Here is a 15,239-nt window from a genome sequence, read left to right as displayed (position 1 = left end):
GCAAGTGTTTATCCAGGATGATTATCACCATGGTGATCTTGGATAGATTTTCCAGCATTGATAGAGAATATATATCTTTTATTTAACCAGGTAAAAAAGTCTCATTGACATTAGAATCTCTTTTTCAAGAGTGACCTGGCCAAGAAAGCAGCATAAACATTTTTACAATAATAAACACAAACAATACAAACAGACAAATACAACTGCCACACACATGAGTGAAACACAATATCCAGTTAATATGCAATACAAGGTCAAGGACAAAAATACAGTTATGATGCATAATCAGGTACAATTTTCTAAAACGATTTCAGTGAAAATTTAGGAGCAATCACATGGACCAAGAGTACTATTTGTACTAGGATGATCATCACATTGTTGATCCTTGTGATGGCCACAGCCACACATAGTAATATTATCCCAATTCACACTCTCTCACCTCATTAGTTTGCTACCTACACAGGTTCATTTCATTTGCATTCAACCACACCCAAAGAATTAACATCAGTTTGTTTGATTTGGAATCTGTTTATTTGTTTTTAACCTTACATTGTTTTATATGAGGTGCACACATTTTAACACTGTAGGGTTACACAGGCAATTTTCTGTTATATTAATCATTTGTTTCTTTGTCTTTGAGTTACCGTGGTTGTTGGTGGAGTAAAAGGTGTGGCTGAAGGCTGAGGACTCTCAAATACTGGAGCCAGCTCATGAGGCCAAACCATGTGCTGCCATGTCATAGGGGGGATTTGGGTTTAGTTAGTTTTAATTTGTATTTAGTTGTAGTTGGTGTCCATCTTGTTTACCCCTTGTGTGTTATTTGGTTTGGCCCAGCCGCTATATATATGTTACCTCGTGTCATTGTGTTAGGTCCGTTTGTTCAGTTAACATCTTGTTTAGTTGTGGTTATATTGAGTACAGTTATATTTTGTTGACCTCTTTTATATGCCTAGTTATTAAATTCTTGGTTTATAATGTTTTTGCTTTTTTAGGGTAAATAAAAACACAGTTTTTTCATCCACAACTCCTGTTCCTTCATTGCCTCACTGCTTGGTCCCGAACAACCCTGAATAGGTTCGCTTTTCAATGGTACAACAAAATTTTAAACATTAAAAACAAATCCACAATTTTTAAGAAATGTTTTGTATGTTTTTTTTCTAAAACAACTGAAGATGGCCCTTATATTACTTATTGTCAATAATTAGGAATTTAAAAGCAAATGTGACATGACAGAAAAGCACAGCATTCTGGAGAATTTTGAAATGGTTCGACACATACTGATGACATTACAGAACACTGACTGGATAACAACGTTTTTTTTGTCCAGCAACGATAGTGATGTTGATCCAGGAGCATAACCTACTTGCCTAAATCACATCTTGTGAGCTACATCTTCCGGTTAAAATAATTTCCCTCTTCTCCTTTCCTTTGTCTCTCTTGCTGCATCCAAGGACGAAAACAGTTTTGTCACCATGTTCCCGATATTCTCACAGCCACCGACAAGGTGAGAGAACTGCTTTCATTGGTTACAATTAATTATACCCTGATGAAGGTACTATTTATGCCAGAGCTGTGTTTCCCTTCATTACAAATAATTGTGAATTTGAATGTAGGAGAGTATACAGATTTCCTCGCTTCATTACTGCATAGATCACACCTCGTTAACACTGGTTGTTTATTCTTTCATCTCCCTAATTTGTATATTGGTTCAGTAAACAGCAGAAGTTTATTTTACAGGTGGGCAAATGGTATAAACGGAATCAAGTGGTAACATCAGAGAAATTGCATGAATTTCATTAAACCAGTATCAATGTGTACGTAATAAAAAAATATATAGAAATAGAAAATAAAAGCTCATCTTACCCAGACTGGTCATGGAAAAAATATACTAATCAGATTTGGCGTTATATTAGACAATCACTTCACTTGAATGTAACAGTTTTTGGATTTTGCTAATTTACTCAGAAAATAGTTCACCTAGCACTATGAAATTGTACTTCATTGAATCAGATACAATTTAAACCAAAGTAGAAGCAGTCCGATGATACATTTGTACACTCAAGTCCGTGTAATTTTAAAAATGGGCGGAATAATTGTAACAGTAAATGAAAACGCCCTATAATGTATGTATGGAGGTTTTTTCTGCAAATACTAATTCTAATCAAAGAAACACATTTACAATGGTAGTGTGAGACCAGCCACATCCTCAGATTATGAAGCATGGGGCTTTATTAAAAAATACTGTGCAAACACTGATGCTCACGCAGCTTTGTAACCTACCATGAACTGAGTTGTGGTATCATTCTAATCGATGAGAAAAGCTGCTTTTGTTTGTTTCTTAATGCCCAGGTAAGCTTTTTCCAGAGCAAATAGCCTACTATACAGACAAATGTGTTGTGTGCTTATTATAAATGCCTTTGTCCAAGTGGCTAGCATTATAACAGCTGTTACTCTTATACAGATGGGGACATCGTATTTTTTTTGGTCGCCTAGCTTCTAATGATGCACTGTGACAAATTTCTCTGTTCTTCTGGCAGTCGGTAGAGGACTGAATTCCACATGTACTAACCTGAAATGGCTTCTGTAGCAGCAGTGTGCAAAACGTTATTGACCGTGTTACTTTTATGGTGCGTTACATTTATACCGACTCTCCCCTATGCATTGATCCACCCATATCATAACCTTACTGTGAGCTCAAACAGAATGATGCTAGCGCATGCCTCCTCCTCTGAAAGATATGAAGAATACAGGCCCTGGACCCCACACCCCATTACCCCCAATGTGGCATGAGTTAATTACTCTCTCCTTTTTCCCTGTAATGTACCTATAAATTTGCATCACAGGTTCCACTTGTAAATGTAGACCTGGATCTGTGAGTGGGTAACATCTTCGGACGTGAGAAGGACAGACCTACACCACTTTAGGTGGGATTAGAATGAAAATATGGCATGAAGGATGTAGAGGAATAGCTATGCCACCTCATCATTCAGCTATTTGCTATACTACAATCATGCTTTTTCTTGGTTTGCTTTCTTTGAAAAAAAAAAAAAAAAGATTATGGAATACTGCTGTATGAGACATGCTATACTGTTGTAACCATCATCTGAATTTTTTACAGGATATTAAAAAATGTTTGAGTCTGACTCCAGTTCAGGACTTGTAGAAAAGCAAGATTGGCTATTGCATAAATTAACGGCAGGAAAAGCAAGAAGAGGAGGCACCAAAGTGGTGGAAGGATTAATCCCTCAGGCCATGTATGCAAGCAAAGATAGATCAATAATACACATGCATGTGTGCAATCACACAAGCTCGCGCGCGCGTACACACACATGCATATGCGTGCATATACACGGTATGGTTATGTATGTTTTGGCAATTTTGAGATGTAAATTTGTGAGTATTTTAGGTATGTTTGGAACTGCCAAACTGTGCTAGGAGTCCATTCAGTATTACAATTGGGATGAATCTCACACAGTCTCTGCGCAGCCATTTTTCTTTAGGGGTGGTGGCCTCTGCCTGGAATGTGACAGAAAAGGAAATTGCAGCTTTCTGGGAAGTGATCCAGTGTGTGACACCACTGTAAAAGTGCAGCAGAGGCATGCTAATTAAATTATGATTAAACTACACATCAAGCAAAAAGATTTGTCAGCTCTGTGTAAGTACCCACAATATTACACATTATCTGTGCATGTTGCATTTAAAATTTGAAAACCTCCGCGGACAGGCAGTTTATAGCCCTATTTTTTCTAGCGGCAAGATAGACAATGGACTAGAGATGAAGGGCACAGAGAAGAAAGAGGGGGGGAAGGGCACCAGTGCATTCAATGCGTGTAAGAAAAAAAAATGACAAAGTAGCTGGTGTATTAATCCTGACGACTGGACAATTAAGCCACCACACTCCCCAGTGATGGCAGAGAAGCCACATCTGCCAACTCACTCACCTGCGACTGATAATGTGCACAGCACATTGCTTCCTGCTCTGCTTCTGGCTAGCCTTCCCACAGAACAGACTAACCAGCGCTCAGTGCTTCTGGCTAGCCTTCCCACTGAACAGACTAACCAGCGCTCAGTGCTTCTGGCTAGCCTTCTCACTGAACAGACTAACCAGTGCTTCTGGCTAGCCTTCCCACAGAACAGACTAACCAGCGCTCAGTGCTTCTGGCTAGCCTTCCCACAGAACAGACTAACCAGCGCTCAGTGCTTCTGGCTAGCCTTCCCACAGAACAGACTAACCAGCGCTCAGTGCTTCTGGCTAGCCTTCCCACTGAACAGACTAACCAGCGCTCAGTGCTTCTGGCTAGCCTTCCCACAGAACAGACTAACCAGCGCTCAGTGCTTCTGGCTAACCTTCCCACTGAACAGACTAACCAGCGCTCAGTGCTTCTGGCTAGCCTTCCCACAGAACAGACTAACCAGCGCTCAGTGCTTCTGGCTAGCCTTCCCACAGAACAGACTAACCAGCGCTCAGTGCTTCTGGCTAGCCTTCCCACAGAACAGACTAACCAGCGCTCAGTGCTTCTGGCTAACCTTCCCACTGAACAGACTAACCAGCGCTCAGTGCTTCTGGCTAGCCTTCTCACTGAACAGACTAACCAGCGCTCAGTGCTTCTGGCTAGCCTTCTCACTGAACAGACTAACCAGTGCTCAGTGCTTCTGGCTAGCCTTCTCACTGAACAGACTAACCAGTGCTCAGTGCTTCTGGCTAGCCTTCCCACAGAACAGACTAACCAGCACCCAGATGTGCCCCCTGCAGGAGGTTTAGGGGGGCAAGATAAGCAGAAGGGAGGTTTACTACTGGAATTTTCTAGAATGGAGGAACCCCTGTCTGACAGATATAACAGCTCTCTCTTAAAAAATTTTGAAGAGAGAATTCTGAATCATTCTATTGAGATTGTACTGAGCATATGGGCAGCATATCCAGCATGTACTCCCGAATGGGTTAAACCCTGACAGAAGCAGAACTGGAAAATTGGATTAGACACAATTTATTTGAATTTAGCTTTGGCGCATTAGCGGTGTACCTTTTGTGATAGCAGGATATATGAAGTCATATTTGGAGACTGTTACCATGTTGGCGAATCTGCAGATGCCCGGGACTATGTGTCTGTGAAACCAGATACAGCCTGTTGTCCAGTCTCAATTGACTTTTAATTCCTTTGAGTAAAGAACCTGAAAGCGTTTCCTGGACTAAAGGCAATACTGTATATAAATCGATTGTGTTCTGTATTATATTGCACTGAATACTTTCAATATATAACTGCAGCGGATGAGGTGAAATAGCAAAAAATAAGACACTTCGGCAGTTTTATGGTGTCTCGTGAAAATACATATGTATATTTCCCCATATAAAAATGTAATTCTTGATTTACATTTCACTTACTAGTTGGCACTGCAAACATCTCATAACATCCTTGCTTCTACACTGCATCTGTATACCTGGTAGCTCATTACATTTACTCCTACCTCTTGTACAGAGACTTAATTATGAAGAGCAGCCCAGACCCACTGTTCATTTGTCTGTCTCTGATACAGTTCATTCATTCCAGGCCTCTGAGGACAAATACAGAAATTTTACACCTTCTCTCATCACTCTGGTAGACATGTCACTTAATTACGTATACAAGTAGCTATTTATTTTCCATATACTGCATTTCCAGGAGTTCTAGGATCATTTCTCAGGTCAGCGAATGTCTGGGAATGCACTTTCTTAAGTAGTATCGTACATTTTTATTTTATTTTTTGTTGTATTTCTGTATTGCTTATTTGTTTGCTTGCACAGTTGCTATTCCATCAAACATTAGTCACTGTAAAGCACCAAATATATATTTGATTACAAAGAGTGCCATATCAGATACAAGCAAAGTGACTTTTAGTGATAAAACTACAGGGTGCTCCACAGTCATAGGTTTACAGCAATGTAAGGCACGAACACCAAATGCGTAACGCGCAGTTACAGCTGGTCTAATCAAACAAACATCAGCACAGTTGAGCATGGATGAGGAGGCGTAAGCACAGACTAATTTACAGATGCTTGCAGGGTGTCATATAGGGCAATGTGGGCGATCGGAAAAAAAAATGTTGAAAAATCTTTGATTAATAGCCAGTGTGATTTGTGGAGGACTGGGGTCAGCTGCTGGTACGCATCTGCATACGTTTAAACCCCAATTCTGCAGACATCTGCGCATATTGAAGCTCGTTCAGGTCTCTGACTGGGGCTCCAATCAGGAGAGCACTGCAGTAGTTCAGCTGAGAGGTAATAAGAGAGTGAACAAGCTGTTCTGCGGCACAAAGAAACCAATATAGATGTACAGTAATCCTTGGCTTGGTGATTAAAAATTGTGACAGTTTTGACAGAAGCATTATATATTATAGTTGAGTCTATTATTGCATGCAACTATGAAACAAAGGTCTAATGAGGAGGGTATGACCTCATTTTTCTCACATCACAAGTTAAAAATCACTGACCTTGTCAAGTTTCCTTGCAAAGCTGAGCAAAATCATTTCCGTTTTATCATGTTTTAGGTGTGAGCCCTCTGGTGTCAGTCAGGTAGGTTAGAGTGGACTATTTTTATATGGGTTTAATCTAGGCATATATATATCTGGGTTGTCAGTGAGGTAAATAGTATCCAAGTCATTACAGGTACATAAGATACCAAAGAACAAAACCTTGTGGAGCACACTGCTCAGATGGAGCTGCATAGATCTGCAGTCCCCAGAGCTCATCCTGTCTGCCTGAAAGATATGACCTAAAACAGAAGATGACTGTTATGAAAAACCCCTGTAAATCCCATATGTCTTGGTGAGATAGCACTGTTCCATGTGTCAGAAGTGCCACCAAGATTGAAAAGAAAGAGCACATTTCATAAATCCAGTCTCAACAGACAGCAGTTGTGTACCAAATCCAAATGAACACTTTTGATTTTCAGGTTTTGAACTTAGCTGTCTTTCATGTATTTGGAAGCTCGGCATGTCACACTGGTAGATAATTGGGTAACCTGCTGCTTATGTGTGGTAATGGCTTTTTATATAATGCATTTGAGTGGAATGCAAAAGGTACAAGTATACACTATTGTACACGACAACTGTAACAGCTGGTCTTTGCGCTGGGGATTCTGAACGGGGTGTTAGACGGTATTATGGATGGGAATCCGCTGCAAGGCAGTAAGATAGCTTTATATGTCACTTCAGCTACCTTCTTCCCAGGGTAGTCTGACTGGTTCAGGCCCCAGAGTATTATGGGGTATATTGATATACCTCAGCAGCAGAAATTTACATTTCACCATTTGTTGCATGTCCGGGTGGTAAAAAAAAAAAAAAAATCAGTTTTACCTGTATTTACAGGATTATCCCATAATGCTCTTGGCACCCAATGGTCCAAAGCAGGGGTTGTTGAGTGGTAGGAGGACAATTCTGGGGGATGAAGTTCCATTGCAGAGATTCACAGTACAGGATACATCTTGGGGTGTGTGGAGGGGGGGTGGGTGGGTGGGGTGAGGGGGATTGGAGGAAGTGGCAGAAGAAGTTACAGAAGAAGTGACAGAAGAAAGAGGTTAACTCCATTATCTTCAAATTGGACTCATCGTGGAGGTGTTTTAACTATTATGGTCATAATTTTTCATTCACTTGAATGAAATCATATAAAAAATTATGAAGAAAGCAAGTGGGAGCAAACAGATCGTTCAGCAATAATGGTGCCATAAAGCTAGCTGGGACACTTCAATCCGTGAATTATTTACTCCCACCATGCCAAGCAACAATTGAGATAAGAGTATCCTCAAATTCCATCAACCTGCTCACTGCACTGGGGGGATGATGGAGGGGTTATAATCATAAAGAAGTGAATAAGCATTTCAGAAGCTCAGGAAGGGTGGATCAGGAGAAATGTCAGGTGAGTTGTGCCGTCACTTTATCGTTGCAAGTAAATACTGTGGTGTCCTATTCTCTGCCGTGGAGCTTTTCAGTCCAGAATCACTCTCATGGTTGCACACACCCTCTGTCTTCTAATCTTTTAGATATGCTTCCATAGCATTGGACCCTGGGAGTTCAGGCATATGGAGTACAAGTGTGATGCTTTAAGCTCTTAACATCATAATTAATTCAAGCCGGAGTGAACTTATTTGCATTCACTCCATTTTTTCTACGGTGAAATTTTCAATCAATCTGGTCACACAATATACGGTTTTGTAGGAATTTCTTAACAAAAATGATGGTATTGAAGATAACAAATGACAGCGTCAGGAGCTCCTTTTTTATAACTTAATAATGTGACCGGCCAGGAAGAGGTACAAATACAGTCTTCAAAAAGTCCAATACATGAGTTTATATAGTCTTCAGAGGCAAAAAAACAACAACTGTTGTTTCGGTCTATGAGATTAATTTAATCACCATATGCAAAGATTCCATTTACTAGCCAATCATAAGTTAGGATCAAGGAGTCCATACCAAGACTGACCATGCAGGCCAAGAGGTCCCCGGAGTTTATCTCCTCTAGCTTACATTCCAACAGGGACATGGGATGGGGTGAAAAGGGCGTACAATGAGATGTATAGGCTATTAAAAGTAAACCTTCAGAAATTCAAGTTACCATAAGATCTATATGATATTGCACACAATTTCTTATATAATGCTTTCTGTGAGTCAACTATTTAATCATAACCCAGCAGTTTGAATGTTTTGAAACTTATGGTTCTATTTATATAGAATATATTAGATGCTTATATTTCATTTGTTATTAATGTTATTAATGTTGGTTATTATTTCTAATGCGGGGTGGTAAAACAGGCTTGGGGGTTCTCACCTTCTATGCGTTCTGGAAATTCACAGATGACACGAATCCAAGTAAAGTCAATATCCTTATCACGGCAAGGGTCCAGCAAACAAAATCCATAGTACATTGATAGAATGTTCATTGTTTACTTAACAAGTCTCAGGAGCAATAATCATTGCTGTCCATTTTGTCATTGCATATACACCAAAGGTACTGTGTAAAAAAGAATTGTCACCATGGGCTCTATCTTACACCCGGCGCAAAGCAAGTGTCTTTGCTAGTTTCAGACCGACGCAGTTGTCATTTTCCCATCCAGCGCCCACATTGTTTAAATAGCAAATGTACTTGCGTCCATCTGAGCGCCCATGGTCTTAAAATGGAGTGTGGTCAGGCGCATTGTTGGCACATTGCTATCTTGAGGCAGCGGAAAGCGATTGCGCGATTGACCAACAAAAACGAAGTCAATGGCGTAGTATTTTACTGTTATTTTAAGGGCGCATTATTAAGATAGTAATATGCGTCTACATATGCGTGTGCACAACTCACGATATTTTTTTTAAATACATGTCACTTCGCGCAAGAGCAGATCCGTTTCATCCGTTTCCTACTACTTGGCAAATCCGCCATCATAATAGCAATCCGCCAAGGTGCAAGCGCACCTGGCTTTTAAAGGGAATGGGAGATGACACTCTGATTGGTTTATTTCATGTTACGCCCAAAACACACCTATGATTAATTAAGAGACTAAGTACAACCCCTTTGAACCATGCGCCTTAGTTTGCTCTCAGATTATCCGCCGTTACACTAGCAAAAGTGGATTTTTGACACGCCCTAAATGCACTTGCGCCATGCGCTTTAGACCGCGTGCTTAGATCGTTAAAATATAGCCCTTTGTCTTTATAGTTTATACCGACTCTCTGGTATAAGATGAACCAACCTGAGGTTCTCTGACAAGTACTAGCCAAGCAGTGGGCAGCATAACTTCTCTAAATTAGTACATGGCCAGCCAATGACTAGCTATTATACTGTAGCAATAACTGAGAAGCATTTTAGACAATTAAACTGCTTTTCTAACATAGGTGTAGGTTGCATGGCTTGCATAAAATGACATGCATTGTTTCTCCTGCATATACAAACCATAACTTTTTCAGTACGCTGAAAACATTAAACACTGGCAAAAAAAAAAAAAGTTTTTGAGAAATTATACCTAAAAAGGTATCATTTTAAAACAAGAATTTATTCTGCAATGCTTAAGTCTAAGTAGAAGACTCTGCATTTGGATGCCTTATAATAAATCATTCGTATGAGTGAAATGACTCATCTGAGGGAATATCATCTGAAAACAGCTTTGACTCCTCAGCAGAGGGCATGTACAGTGAAGGACTTGATTGGTGAGCATCTAAATACCTTTTTTTATTTTTATAAATTTTTATTTTGTTTATATTTCATACTATTCAGTACACTTAAATAAGGAGTGGGCCTAATTTTGGAATAATAAATGTGGCATGTGAAACTATGGGATGTGTTTGACATGTTGATGGGAGTGGGGCATTTGACTAAAATTTCAGTTAATGGATTAGTAATCTATATAGATAATGTAGATTTTTTATAAAATCTTCCAGGCCTGCTGCTGCCAGAATTCAAGGGGGAAGAGTGGAGAGAGAGAGAGGGGAGACGGGGAGGGTGACAGGCAGGGGGAAAGAGAGATCATTTCAACACACTACTTCCATGAGCATAGAGTATGCAATATATAGTATATAATATATACACTTCTAGAGACTCACAATATCATTTGGGTATCAAGTGCCCTTTTGGAGTTTACAATGGTCTCTTTGGAAATCCACCTGAACGTAGTTTATGCCTTTATATAAAAACTATGTAGAATGCTCATTTTTGGTGATTTTGTTATTACATTTGCACCAGGTTTTGTCCAGCATTGTGGCTGTGGCTCCACTGTGTTTTAAGCCCATCAGGCGCAAGCCAAAGGCTTCTTTTTCCACTCTAAGAAATATTTTAGTTTTTTTTTTTTAAACTTCCGCTGTGTTCAATCTTTTGTTGCTTTGCATTAGTAACATTTAGAGTAATTCTCTTTTAAAACAAGCTCCTATGGGTTACCATGATTATGCCCGTAGTCAAAATGGTTCAAGAATAGTAACCATTGTATTTTGGGAATGCCATTTTAAGGCTTGTGTACAAAAATGGGGTACTACAGAAGAGGTTCACTAATGATAACCCATTTCCATTTCTGTTCCTCTTTTCCCTTTCCCACTCTCCATAGACCACTCACTCCCGATGCTCTCCTGGTTCATGAAATATAGAGGCTTAGAGGCTTATCATCTTGCTCTTCTGAAATGCATATTTATATGCATTTCCTTGCTTGGACTGCCTATTATACCAGTGATTTGAATACCTCAGGACATAATTTTCACAACCACTTTGACTACTTGCTCTGATAGGTTCCCATTACCACCCTACTACTTAGCTCATTTATAACTATTGACACCAGGCTCCCCTTCCAATTCTGTGTTTCTTTCACGTTTCTTTTCTGGTTTAATATTTTTTCTTCTCACTGGAGAGTTTTTCCCTCACTTCCTGTTTTTTGGATGGGTTAGGCTTGCCTAATTTTCCTATTTTCCGTTTTTCAGTGAGACGCCTGTGTGTCTGTAAAAAGTGCTATCCAAATAGCATTGAATTGCTCTGAAAGCTCTACATGTCGTCTGATTCTGAAATGCAGGAACAAATCACATATTTCATTTTAAGCAAGTCTTTGGTGCTTGTTGGGCACAGTGAGAAATAGATGACCAAACAGATCAAAGTCCGATAATGGCTCCCATCATCATTATGATGCACAGGCAAAGGCAACTGTTGTCATGGAAACCACAACATATAGTCCTACATTATTATTATCCCTAAAAACAGAATATCACTCTTACTTTGCCATTAACAGACTTCCGTCTGATCACGTCTGGAGCCATGTATTAAAGCGGACTTCAAAGTATATGGGGTCTGTTTTGTAGAATCAATGTCACTGGGTGCATGGGCGCAGTCATTGGTGCGGTATTTGGGTGCACTGGACATGGCTACTCAGTGCTGGTATTTCTGTGACTAGTGGCGTGGAGCACATAGCTCAAAGTGCACAGCGCAGGTTGGAAATGGGATAGATTATGATGAGTGTATTATCAGTGGATGTGTTTCAGCTAAATTCACTCATAGCCAATCAAATGTCCTCTTTCCCTTCTCATTAAAGCGGGGGGGGGGGGGGGGGGGTGCACCCTGGTATAGCCAGTTTCTGTGGTCCAACACTGCAGGTGTGCACATTGATTTTGTATTGCTAATTCACAAGGTAATGCCTAAAATTGCAAACTTGTAAGAATCCCCTCAGATACACAAAGCAGTGGAGGTATCTGAGAGGCATAGGAACACATTTGATCTTATCAGTGCTACTGGAATGGATGTAATTTAATGACATCATAGTTATCTGACTCCAAAATAAAGTTTTAACCTTTCCTGTGCACTAACATTTATACAATTTGCAAACTGCAAATGATCCGCCAGTAGTGTGGCTCTATACGGATCACCATCTAACTCAGTAGACACGAATGTGCCTCTTGCGTGTGTAGCCTGCAAATATACAATTGTGTATCTTGCACCAGTGATTAGGTGAGTGTCTACAGGGTACAGATATCCTGAGCTCAATGTATGTGTTAGGACCTTAAAACCGCTAGATGCGCCGTGATAAGTGTCAAAGAGTAATGCCAGGCTTAATTGAATGCAATTTATTGTACAGTGTGTTCAATAATAGCAATATACAATGCGCACCGCAAAATGTGTGTGTAGTGGAATGGCTATATGGGAATGTCGTACAGGGGGTCGTATTAATGAGTCTTCCCGAAGCATTACACTCTTCCCCCTTATATTCCCAAGGATCAAAGAAAAGCTCCGAGTCACCAAAGAAGGACACAGTCACAAGGCAGCACATGCATGCTTAACCTTCTGGATGACAGCAGCCGTCTACACCTCATACTTATATATAGGATGTAATATTCAACAGTATTATCACTGTCATTTCATGTCTATATTTTTTCAGAAGGATTCTACAAAGCCATATGAACTTTGTAAGGTCTAGTATGTGTGTGCATATGATTGTCACATCTTTTGTCCAAATGTCTCAGATCTATCATTATGGTGTTCTTTTTTCATAAATCAGTTTCAATTCTAACATTTTTTTTTTTTTTTTGCATCAGCTGCAAACTGTTGAAATTCCTGAAATTTCAGTAATCCAAAGCACATCTTGTCAAATCAGTTCAGCAACTTTTAACCAGTTTTCCCCTTCAGTCTGTTTAAATGGTTATTTTTAGAGTGTCTAATTCAGTGTCTAATAATGGCAATTGCGGGTTATAAGAACTTTTAATTTAACATTAAAAACAAAATTAAACTGGTAATAGCATATCTCTACGATAAATAAAAAATCCTTCATTTTAAAATGAAATCATTGGAATTACAAGGTTGCTTGCATGATGGCATGTGCAACATAGTCAATTTAGTAAATATATATTACATTAGATTGAATGTGATAATGGTCATCAGTACCTAGTGATGCAAGTGCCATATGTAGAAAGTTAGGAAGCAGAGCAACAAGCAAGGGCCCATGCAAACACAGAGGCTTTCCCTCAAGTCTACAGCAAAATAAAATACAGATGATCAATTAATCACTGTTTTGTATCTATCCAGGCATCCGTGAAGGTGATGTTAGTGACGAGTTTCATATGAGATCATCATTAGCAGAAATGGCAAGCAGCCCATAACTTTGCACCATTAGACCCCAATTACCCTCTGTATCGACCTATTTCTCAGGGTGTCAAAGGAGTTATAAGGTGCGCTGAACATGCATTTGTTTTTGAATGTGCACACTAAATGTCTTTTCATCATAAACCATATATGATGAATATAGTTTCCAGAAGTTGCTGTCCCACCTTTCCAAAAAATATATAATACATTTCAATACAAAGGTTTATTTAAGACAGGTTGGATTCTTACAAATAGCCATGGGTTTTACTGTAAGTGGGAAGAAAGGGTTAATTGAAAATACTTCAACATAATTATTTGCAAAAATTAAGAAATGTTTCATCACTTAAAATTATAATTAATACATTTCTTAAACCTTTCCAACATTTAGCATGCATTTATTTAGAGAAATTACTTCAATGGAAATTACGGAAGATGAAATGACTGGATATTATGATGTGTTTTAATTTAAGTTTAGGAAAGATCACCATGACAGAAGTAATCATCAGAATTAAGCTGGCGAAAATGTATGTTGCATAAACAATTTATATACTTCTTAGCTCAGGCAAAAAGTGGTAGGGTATTGAAACTTTGATTGTGCAGGTAGCTCATGTGTTTTTCCACTTTCCAAACCAGAAAAACAGTCAGAAAAACAACCATGCCACTAAATACAGAATGAGGGGACAGTGATGCACAGTTTTGTATGCAATTGTTCGGAAAAGCACGTACAAGATCTCTAACTCGACAGGATAAGTGAAAATGACATGTTGTTGAGCGCAGTCTGTCAAAGTAGCGTACAATATTCATTTGGAGATTGTCAACAACAAATCACAGTGGGAAAGGTGCCCTTGAACCCTTAGGTATGTTTTCAAACTCCAGAGCAGATGGGATTGGATTCAAAGACATTACCTCTACAATTATGTAGCTTTGTAGATTTGTTATATGACTAAATACTCAAGTAATACTCTCTCTCTCTCTCTCTCTCTCCCCCCCCCCCTTTTCCCTTACACACACACACGAACACACACACAGGAGTATGAGTTCAACTGAAACAGCATAAGTAAAACATATTCTCTAATGTAACCGAACCCCTTTCTTTTCTTCCTCTGGGCACGTGTCTTTCCCATGTGTTTCACCTACAGTACTTAATTAATTTATTTTTCATGCTTTGGGGGGCCTCTCTGCATTTTGTAACAGTTTTGTTAAAGTTTGCAAATAAAAAACAATAATAGATGAGTAAATATGGAACCCCCCCACCCCCCGCCCCCAGACACCCTTGATGTGTGAACATGAGTGCTGGGCCAGCGTTTGAGGTATTAGCTGTCAGGATTAGGAGTTCTGAAAGGTGTCAGGACAGAGGACACAGGCTCAGGGCTTTCACCGCATTACTGACATCAATCATCAGTCCTTGTAATCCCATTCCTCTCACTGACATTGAAAAGAGAAAGACAGTGATGGAGCGGGACCATACAAGAGATGGAAAAAAAAAACACGAGAAGGGAAGAGAGGAAGGAGAAAGATAAAAGAATGAAATATTTTGCAGGAATTGGGCAGGAATAAGAGGCATTGGAGGGAGGAAAGAGAGAGCTGGAGGTACTAGCAGATACATAAGGGCTGTGAGGAAAGCAGAGAAAAGACTGGAGAGGAAAATGACACCTGGAGTAAAAAAAAGTAAATAAGTAGAGCG

This window comes from Anguilla rostrata, chromosome 9, assembly GCF_018555375.3.
Source record: "Anguilla rostrata isolate EN2019 chromosome 9, ASM1855537v3, whole genome shotgun sequence".
NCBI lineage: Eukaryota > Metazoa > Chordata > Actinopteri > Anguilliformes > Anguillidae > Anguilla > Anguilla rostrata.
The sequence above is the reverse complement of the archived record's forward strand: the minus strand, read 5'-3'. Positions refer to the sequence as shown.